The sequence below is a fragment of the Anguilla anguilla genome, chromosome 1 (genome assembly GCF_013347855.1).
Source record: "Anguilla anguilla isolate fAngAng1 chromosome 1, fAngAng1.pri, whole genome shotgun sequence".
NCBI classification, from domain to species: domain Eukaryota; kingdom Metazoa; phylum Chordata; class Actinopteri; order Anguilliformes; family Anguillidae; genus Anguilla; species Anguilla anguilla.
This window is the reverse complement of record NC_049201.1, coordinates 81681554-81691458: the sequence shown is the minus strand read 5'-3', so window position 1 is coordinate 81691458 and position 9905 is coordinate 81681554. Positions and strand designations below refer to the sequence as shown.

Sequence of the window (9905 nt, the reverse complement as noted above, 5' to 3'; positions counted from 1 at the left end):
TAATGGGAACTTTGTTTACTGTAAAATATGCACATTTCTTATACTATCAACAATATATATATACACAACAATAAACTAGGGAGCACAAAATGATTTACTACTTCAAAGATGACGCATCTACTGTAATGCTACCTGTTGCTAGTGTTTTTTTAGGTTATTGTGTTATGAGTGACAAAGTGTTGCTGTTGGAGAAAACTAGTGCTGGTGTTCTGGTAGAATTATTTGATTTTGACACAAGTGTGCAGTGTTTTGGTAGTTTTGGTGCATTTTGGGTGTGAAATTAACTGTTGTGCCAAGCTGCGTGTTGGTACGGACAACAGTGTGAAGAGTTTTGAAAAAAAAAAAGTGGACTCAATATTAAGAAAAGTCTGTAACCAATTGTAAAAAACTGTAATTGGAAAATTGGCTGCTCAGCTGTTTATTGGCCAGCTGTGTGTCTTTGCATCATTACGTCATGCACAAGAAAGCTTACAGAAGGTCTATGATTCTAGGTGTGGAATTTGCATTTGACGTCCCTTGCTGTTGTCTCTCAAATAATTGTCAATGCTGGGAAAGTAGGTCGTCATGAGGTGTAAAAATGAGAATTAATCGATCAGAGATATCGGCAAAACATTGGGTGCGTCAAAATCAACTGTTTGTTACATTGTTAGGAAGCACTGGTGAGGTCCACAATACCAAACGACCTGGTAAACTATGGAATAATACTGTAGTGGATGACCAAAGAATACATTCAATTGTGAAGAAAAACCCTTTTTCAACTGTCAAACAGATGAAGAACACCCTCCAGCATGTGTCAAAGCCAAAAATAGAGACCGCACCAACAAAACCTTAGAGTGTTGACCTCAAGATGCAAAGCAGTGGCAAGCCTCAAGAACAGAACAGCCAAGTTAGAGTTCGCTAAAAAGTGCATTGCATATTAAATTATAGAGTTCTGGAACAAACTCTCACGGACAAACGAGATTAGTGTTAATCTGTACAGAAGTGATAGAAAGAGAAAGGTGTGGAGAAAGGAAGGGCCTGCTCATGATCCAAAGCACACCGCCTCATCTGTGAAACATGGTGGAGGTAGAGATATGTCTTAGACATGTATGGCTGCCACTGGAACTGGCTCACTTGTCTTGGTTGGTCATGTGACTGCTGACGGCAGCAGCAGCAGGATGAATCCTGAAGTGTACAGGAAAATTTTATCGGCTCAGATCCAACCAAATACCTCAAAGCCCGCTGGGCAGTGCCTCACCTTGCAGCAGGACAATGACCCCCAAATGTACAACTAAAGCAACCAAGGAGTTTTTCAGGGCCAGAAAGTGGAATGTTTTTGACAGGTCAAATCAATCTCCCAGCCTGAATTCAACAGACCAACAAACTGTAAACACTGTATACTGAAAGACTGAAAGAAAAAAACCTGCAAAACAAACAGGAACTGAAGACAGTTGCAGTACAGGCCTGGCAGAGCATCACCAAGATCTAGAGATGTCTGTGGGCTGCAGACTTCAGGCTGTCATAAACTGCAAAAGATTTGCGACCAAGTGGCAAATATCATGCCTGTATTTCAGATTATGTTACTTTGTCCAATTATTTTTGGTTCCCTAAAATGGGGGGACTATGTATAAAAAATGGCTGTAATTCCTACATGGATCGCTGGACATAAATGTAAATATTCTTAAATGAAATCTGACAGTTGGCATATTTATCTCATATTCATTGGTTTATTTCAAATCCAATGTGCAGAGTACTGGGCCAAAACAAAAACAAAAAATTATGTAACTGTCCAAATACTAATGGACTGCATGTTTGTGGAATTAAATATAAAAGAGAGGTTCACGAGTGAAGTTCATGTAAATCTTCACCCCTTTATTAAGTTACACTTCATGCAATAAAAGTGTTTCCACAAGCAAAGTTGTAGTCAACTGTTTATCGTTTAAAAATAAATTGTCCATACTAAGTTGGAGATGAAGGGGTGTAAATGCAATTTCGTTTTAGTGTGTTTGTTTGTAAGATGCATGTGTGCGTGTGTGTGTGTGTGTATGCACGCGTGTATACGTGCATGTATGTCCATTAACTTGTGTGTGTGTATTCATGTGCCATGTTTATTTGTGTACTTGTGCATTTATGTGAGACCATGTGCATGTGGTTGTGTATATATAGATGCATGTGTACTGGTCACTGTTTGCGTGTTAATGTGTGTGTGTTAATGTATGTGTGTGTGTGTGTTTGTGTTAATGTGTGTGCATGTGTGTCTATATGTGTGTGTGTGTGTGTGTGTATGCGTGAGTGTGTGTGTGTAAATTTGTGTGCGTGGGTGTGTATGTATGTGTGTGTGTTAATGTGTGTGCGTGTGTGTGTATGTGTGTGTTAATGTGTGTGTGTGTGTGTATGCGTGAGTGTGTGTGTTAATGTGTGTGCGTGTGTGTGTATGTATGTGTGTGTGTTAATGTGTGTGCGTGTGTGTGTGTATGTGTGTGTTAATGTGTGTGTGTGTGTGTGTGTGTGTGTATGCGTGTTAATGTGTGTACGTGTGCATGTATGTGTGTGTGTTAATGTGTGTGCATGTGTGTTTATATGTGTGTGTGTGTGTGTTAATGTGTGAGCGTGTGTATGTATATGTGTGTGTTAATATGTGTGCATGTGTGTGTGTGTGTGTGTGTTAATGTGTGAGCGTGCGTGTTAATGTGTGTGTTTGTGTGTGTGTGTGTGTGTGTGTTAATGTGTGAGCGTGCGTGTTAATGTGTGTGCGTGTGTGTGTGTGTGTGTGTTAATGTGTGTGTTTGTGTGTCTGTGTGTGCTTTAAGAGTAAAAGCCTCTTAAAAGCCACACTAGAAATATCAAGGGGGTGGGGTGGGTGGTTTACTTACTTCCTTAGATCTACTCACTTCTGTTTTAAGGCCAGCACAATGTTTCTGCTTATATGTACTCTAATTTAATCTATTTAAAATCGTGAAGCGGATGGAGGGGGAGGGAAGTGGGGGGGGGGGTTTGGGTGGGGGGGTTTGGGGCGGGCGGTGACGCCTGCAGGGTGGGCGGGAACATCTCCACTTGCAGTTTCCATTTCTGCAGGTGATGAGCTGAAGTGACCCATAGATCTGGAGCTCACTGTGGAGACAGTCAGCTGGAGATATCAGACCTCCCCGCGGGCCCCTGCGCAGACAGGAACATCACAGGTACAGCTCGCTTCCTCCCTCTGCACCTCCCCCTGCGAAAGGGAACCCGTAGCATGGCTGCTTTTGGGAAAAAACGGGCTTGCTGGCGCTCAAGGTCATAGGTAGCTTCAGACCCCAGGTGGGGCGCTGACTTGTTGAGTGATGTATTCAAACCTGAAGAGGGATACGTTGCACGTACAAATGTTATGCTAGTGAGTCACTCCACATAAGAGATATCTGTAAATAGCTTGCTTTCTGGGTAAAAAAAAGTAAAATGTGGAAAAAGCCTAGCTCTCCTTATATTTGCACTAGTGTATGTTGTGTGAAGGAAGTCTGCTAGCTAGCCGGCTTGAGGATCGACTAACCTCGAGTGCTGTGAAAAAGTATTTTTCCCCTTCCTGGTTTCCTCTAGTATTGTGTATTTGTCACACTGAATGGTTCCAGATCTTTAGACGAAATGTAATATTAGACAACGCAAACCTGAGTAAACACATTTTTTAAATTATTGCATTTATTTAATGAAAAAACACTTATATCACCCATGCGTGCAAATAATTGCCCCCTTAAACGTAATAACTGGTTGCATCACGCTTAGCAGCAATAACTGCAACCAAATGCTTCCTATAATTAGATATCAGTTTTTCACTTCACTGTGGATGAATTTTAGCTCACTCTTCTTTGCTTCCTGGGTTTAAAAAATGTGACTGTTGTGTGGTTTAGCTTTTTTATCATTCGAGAGATTAAAGTGATCTCAAGTGAGGTTTCAAAAAAAATATTATTTCAGTTTTAGGGTATGTTAGCAATTGGCTGAGACAGATTTTGTGTGCAATGAAGAATATTGCCTACAAAAAATAAATAAATAAATAAATGTACCTCTGGAAACAAAAATATATTCTTATAGCCACTTAAATATATTCTCTTGCTTTTGGCAGGCCATTTTCAAGCACACAGGTCACCAGAAACTGTAAATATGTTTTAAAAATATCGTTAAAAAAGTAAAAAAGTAAAGTTTCACTTTAATCTCTCGAATGATCAAAATGCTAAACCACACCCCCCCCCCCCCCCCCCCAAAAAAAAAAAAACCAACACACACCAGTTAAATCACAGTGCAATGAACATGGGATTTAATATTACAGTAGCCAAGAATACTAATGCCTGCAATTTCAACCTTTTTGAAAGTTTATCCATGCTAAGGGTGTATGGGAAATGCAGTCTTTCTGTGAATCATGAATATCATAATGATACCTTAATGATGCATCCACAAGGCCTCACGACACTGCAGGACGTTGTCTCACTTCTGGTGAGAACAGGCTTCTTTTGAGTATGCTTCTGTTATTCAGTTAATAACAAAACAGGAAGCCAGACTACATGACATTTCTTGAAGGAAATTTTTGTGTGTTGTTATATGAAATATTTTGAGCTTTACAAAACAAAGGAATAGCAGGAATTGTAGGTATTGGGATCTCTTCTCAAACAACTTCAAGACGTTACAATTACACAAAATAATATTTCTTTGGCCTACTACACACAACCCATTTTAATGGTTGTAGATACCATCTATGACTGATAAAGCCAAATACTGATCATCCTAAACACAAGCATTTTTTTTGTGGCTGGAAGTTTCCAGAAGCATGAACAATGCAGACTGCAAAAGTGACTTATGAGTAATACAAAATGATTCACATAACTAAAGCCTGCTTTTCCACAGGCTGGCAATTTCAGTAAAAAGGCAGCACACAGGTAGACAAAAACTGATACAAAATGAACAAAACTGTCACAAAACCACTGCTGACAACTATTGATCTTTCAAAGCTAAAGAATTCAGAATTGAAATGACTACTTTTTCCATTCGCACAGTAAAATATTCAGTGCTAAACTACAGTTCACACATTTGAGACACGCAGTCAGCGTCATACTCATAAATGTGCTACAGGGAACTGCCGAAATAAACTGCCCGCTCACGTCCTACATCGATGCTCGTAGTCAGCTCATGCTCGTCTGTTTTCGCCTCGCGTCTCCGACCAATGCAGGACATCGCGGTCAAGGGGTATACTCCTTCAACCGCGGGTGCCCCTGGTTACCCTCAGGTTCTTTTGACAACATCACCTAAACCGTTGTTCCCGGTGGAAACGTCAGCATGTTCAGCAGCCTTAGACACTGAAACACCCCGCCGAAAACAAGTGCTCCCCAAAAAGGGAATCCTGGGGGAGAAGTGGGAACACGCTGGGATATTTAAATGTTTATATTACATCTGGATCCACCCACAACCTGTGCAGAAGCACCCCCTGGAGTGAAGTGACCCCGGAGATCTGAAGCTCCCCACAGAGACGTCGGCTCAAGATATCGCTCTCCTCCCAGCCTCGTGCAGACAGGAAGGAACACCACAGGTGCGGGTCACTTCCTGTCTCTGCACTTCCCCCAGCGAAAGGGAACCCGTAGCCTAGCATGTTGCTTTTGGAAATGGGCTCGCAACTCAAGGTCACGGGTTCAATTCCTAGATGGGACACTGACTCTTGAGTAGATAGGTGTTTCCAACCTGTGCAGAAGCACTTGCTTTCAATGCACTGTGTATCCCTCTTTTACTGAAGCGTTTCTATCATCATCATGGTAGTTACCTGTATTGCAGCCTTATCCAGATTGAGCAAAAATCAAAATCAAAACCGCGTCATTGTGAGAGTAATATTTCATCTAATTCAAATATTATCATCCATGTGTACGATAGGGAAGTTAACAGTACTGTATTGATATTAATGCTAAGTGTGCCGTTAAAGAGCTGTAGCATAACCTGCAGAGTACACTGTCTGTGAGTACGTGATAAGTCCACCGCTAGGTCTCATGCTGGCTTTTGTTGATTTGATTTTGAGTAGATTTTGTGCTGGAAGATAAAGTCCTGTGTCAAAAACATCATTTTTTTTACAGTAAAAATTTGATGGATAAGGTGTTTATTAACAAACAATATCAAAAAGTACTTTTTTTTCACCTTCCCAAGCGTTGCACAATGGCCAAACACTATGAGGGCGTAACTGCTATGCCTCACTGCCGCCCGTCCTTTCTGACAGCATTGCTGCTCCTTCCCTCCATTTCCCAGCTCCTTCAGTGCACACAGAGGACCCCAGTGGGGAAAAAAAGAGACGAAACAGAGCGACATCATCGCCTTTCTACCGACTACAGATTCGACTGTGCCATCGCAACACAATGACAGGAGTCATCTGGGCAGTGCTGATCTTCAGTCTGGCACAAACAGTGTTAATAAGTAAATATGTCAACCACAACAATACAACAAATAGTGCAAGTGGTAGGATACATCATTTTCACAAACATATTTAGTTATCCATGTGCAATGTGCATATAATTTCTTGTGTGATTAACGCATGTGAAAAGATGATTGAGGTTATATAGGAGGGGAATGTTGTACAGGAATCACAGTGGGAGGAGAATGTTGTACAGGAATCACAGTGGGAGGGGAATGTTGTAGAAGAATCGCAGTGGGAAAGGAATGTTGTACAGAAAACACAGTGGGAGGATAATGTACAGGAATCACAGTGGAAGGGGAGTGTTGTACAGATATCACAGTGGAAGGGGAGTGTTGTACAGATATCACAGTGGGAGGGGAATGTCGTACATATATCACAGTGGAAGGGGAGTGTTGTACAGATATCACAGTGGGAGGGGACTGTTGTACAGATACCACAGTGGGAGGGGACTGTAGTACAGATACCACAGTGGGAGGGGAATGTCGTACAGATATCACAGTGGGAGGGGACTGTTGTACAGATACCACAGTGGGAGGGGAATGTCGTACAGATATCACAGTGGGAGGGGACTGTTGTACAGATACCACAGTGGGAGGGGAATGTCGTACAGATATCACAGTGGTAGGGGAGTGTTGTACAGATATCACATTAGGAGGGGAATGTTGTACAGGAATCACAGTGAGAGGGGAATGTGCACTGTGATTCCTGTACAATATTTCCCTCCTACTGTGATTCCTGAACAAAACTCCCCTTGTACAGCAATCAAAGTAGGAGGGGAATGTTGTGCGGGAATTGCAGTAGGAGGGGAATGTTGTACAGGAATCACAATGGGAGGGGAATGATGTATGGGAATCGCAGTAGGAGGGAAATGTACAGAAATCACAATGGGAGGGGAGTTTTGTTCAAGAACCACAGTAGGAGGGGAATATTGTACAGGAATCACAGTGGGAGGGGAGTGTTGTACAGATATCACATTGGGAGGGGAATGTATTACAGGAATCACAGTGAGAGGGGAATGTTGTACAGAAATCACAGTGGGAGGGGAATGTTGTACAGGAATCACAGTGAGAGGGGAATGTTGAACAGAAATCACAGTGGGAGGATTATGTTGTACAGAAATCACAGTGGAAGGGGAGTGTTGTACAGATATCACCGTGGGAGGATAATGTTGTTCAGATGTCACAGTGGGAGGGGAATGTTGTTCAGATGTCACAGTGGGAGGGGAATGTTCTCCGGGAATCACAGTGGAGAGGGAATGTTCTACAGGAATCACAGTGGGAGCAACCTGGTGGTCCTCCCAAAGCCCTTTAAATATGTTCGCTTGTTGGCATAGCAAACGGTGATGTAATTTCCTTTTCATTTATAGATCCATTGTCTTCAAATGAAAAAGGGGATATGGGTAGGTACATTTTCCTCCTCGTGTGTTCCCATCTCTTACAGTCATATTCACGCATTTTGACAAATATGATTTAAAACGATCAAACCAGGGAGGGACAGTATTGGCCTCATCAGTCCTGGGAGCCATGTTCCTGAATAAATCAGCATTGGGACAGGACTCCTGTTTGGGTTGGGCCCTTTTAAGAATCACAGTGGGAGGGAATGTTGTACAGGAATTGTAGTGACAGGGGAATGTTGTACAGCAATCACAGTAGGAGGGGAATGTTGTGCGGGAATTGCAGTAGGAGGGGAGTTTTGTACAGGAATCACAGTAGGAGGGGAATATTGTACAGGAATCACAGTGAGAAGGGAATGTTGTAGAGATATCACAGTGGGAGGGGAATGTTGTACAGATATCACAGTGGGAGGGGAATGTTGTACAGATATCACAGTGGGAGGGAATGTTGTGCAGGAATCGCAGTGGGAGCAACCTGGTGGTCCTCCCAAAGCCCTTTAAATATGTTCGCTTGTTGGCATAGCAAACGGTGATGTAATTTCCTTTTCATTTATAGGACTATCGTCTTCAAATGGAAAAGGGGATAAGGGTAGGTACATTTTCCTCCTCGTGTGTTCCCATCTCTTACAGTCATATTCACGCATTTTGACAAATATGATTTAAAACGATCAAACCAGGGAGGGACAGTATTGGCCTCGTCAGTCTTGGGAGCCATGTTCCTGAATAAATCAGCATTGGGACAGGACTCCTGTTTGGGTTGGGCCCTTTTAAGAATCACAATAGGAGGGAATGTTGTACAGGAATTCTAGTGAGAGGGGAATGTTGTACAGCAATCACAGTAGGAGGGGAATGTTGTGCGGGAATTGCAGTAGGAGGGGAATGTTGTACAGGAATCACAATGGGAGGGGAATGATGTATGGGAATCGCAGTAGGAGGGAAATGTACAGAAATCACAATGGGAGGGGAGTTTTGTTCAGGAATCACAGTGGGAGGGGAATATTGTACAGGAATCACAGTGGGAGGGGAGTGTTGTACAGATATTACATTGGGAGGGGAATGTTGTACAGGAATCACAGTGAGAGGGGAATGTTGTACAGAAATCACAGTGGGAAGAAAATGTAGTACAGGAATAACGGTGGAAGGGGAGTGTTGTACAGATATCACAATGGGTGGGGAATGTTGTACAGATATCACAGTGGGAGGGGAATGTTGTACAGGAATCACAGTGAGAGGGGAATGTTGTACAGAAATCACAGTGGTAGGATAATGTTGTACAGAAATCACAGTGGGAGGATAATGTTGTTCAGATATCACAGTGGGAGGGGAATGTTCTCCGGGAATGACAGTGGAGCGGGAATGTTGTGCAGGAATCACAGTGGGAGCAACCTGGTGGTCCTCCCAAAGCCCTTTAAATATGTTCGCTTGTTGTCATAGCAAAGGGTGATGTAATTTCCTTTTCATTTATAGGACCATCGTCTTCAAATGAAAAAGGGGATAAGGGTAGGTACATTTTCCTCCTCGTGTGTTCCCATCTCTTACAGTCATATTCACGCATTTTGACAAATATGATTTAAAACGATCAAACCAGGGAGGGACAGTATTGTCCTCGTCAGTCTTGGGAGCCATGTTCCTGAATAAATCAGCATTGGGACAGGACTCCTGTTTGGGTTTGGCTCTTTTAAGAATCACAGTGGGAGGGAATGTTGTACAGGAATTGTAGTGACAGGGGAATGTTGTACAGCAATCACAGTAGGAGGGGAATGTTGTGCGGGAATTGCAGTAGGAGGGGAGTTTTGTACAGGAATCACAGTAGGAGGGGAATTTTGTACAGGAATCACAGTGAGAAGGGAATGTTGTAGAGATATCACAGTGGGAGGGGAATGTTGTACAGATATCACAGTGGGAGGGGAATGTTGTACAGATATCACAGTGGGAGGGAATGTTGTGCAGGAATCGCAGTGGGAGCAACCTGGTGGTCCTCCCAAAGCCCTTTAAATATGTTCGCTTGTTGGCATAGCAAACGGTGATGTAATTTACTTTTCATTTATAGGACTATTGTCTTCAAATGGAAAAGGGGATAAGGGTAGGTACATTTTCCTCCTCGTGTGTTCCCATCTCTTA

At 42.6% G+C, this 9905-nt stretch overlaps 1 long non-coding RNA gene across 1 annotated transcript; it reads left to right on the top strand.

Annotated features, from left to right (window-relative positions):
- Positions 1-3024: 3024 nt before the first annotated feature.
- LOC118227316 lies at positions 3025-9332 on the top strand. The gene is made up of 5 exons (XR_004765240.1): positions 3025-3158; positions 5414-5524; positions 6226-6390; positions 7758-7790; positions 9252-9332. It is a non-coding gene; the product is annotated as an uncharacterized LOC118227316 (long non-coding RNA).
- The last annotated feature ends 573 nt before the right edge of the window (positions 9333-9905 follow it).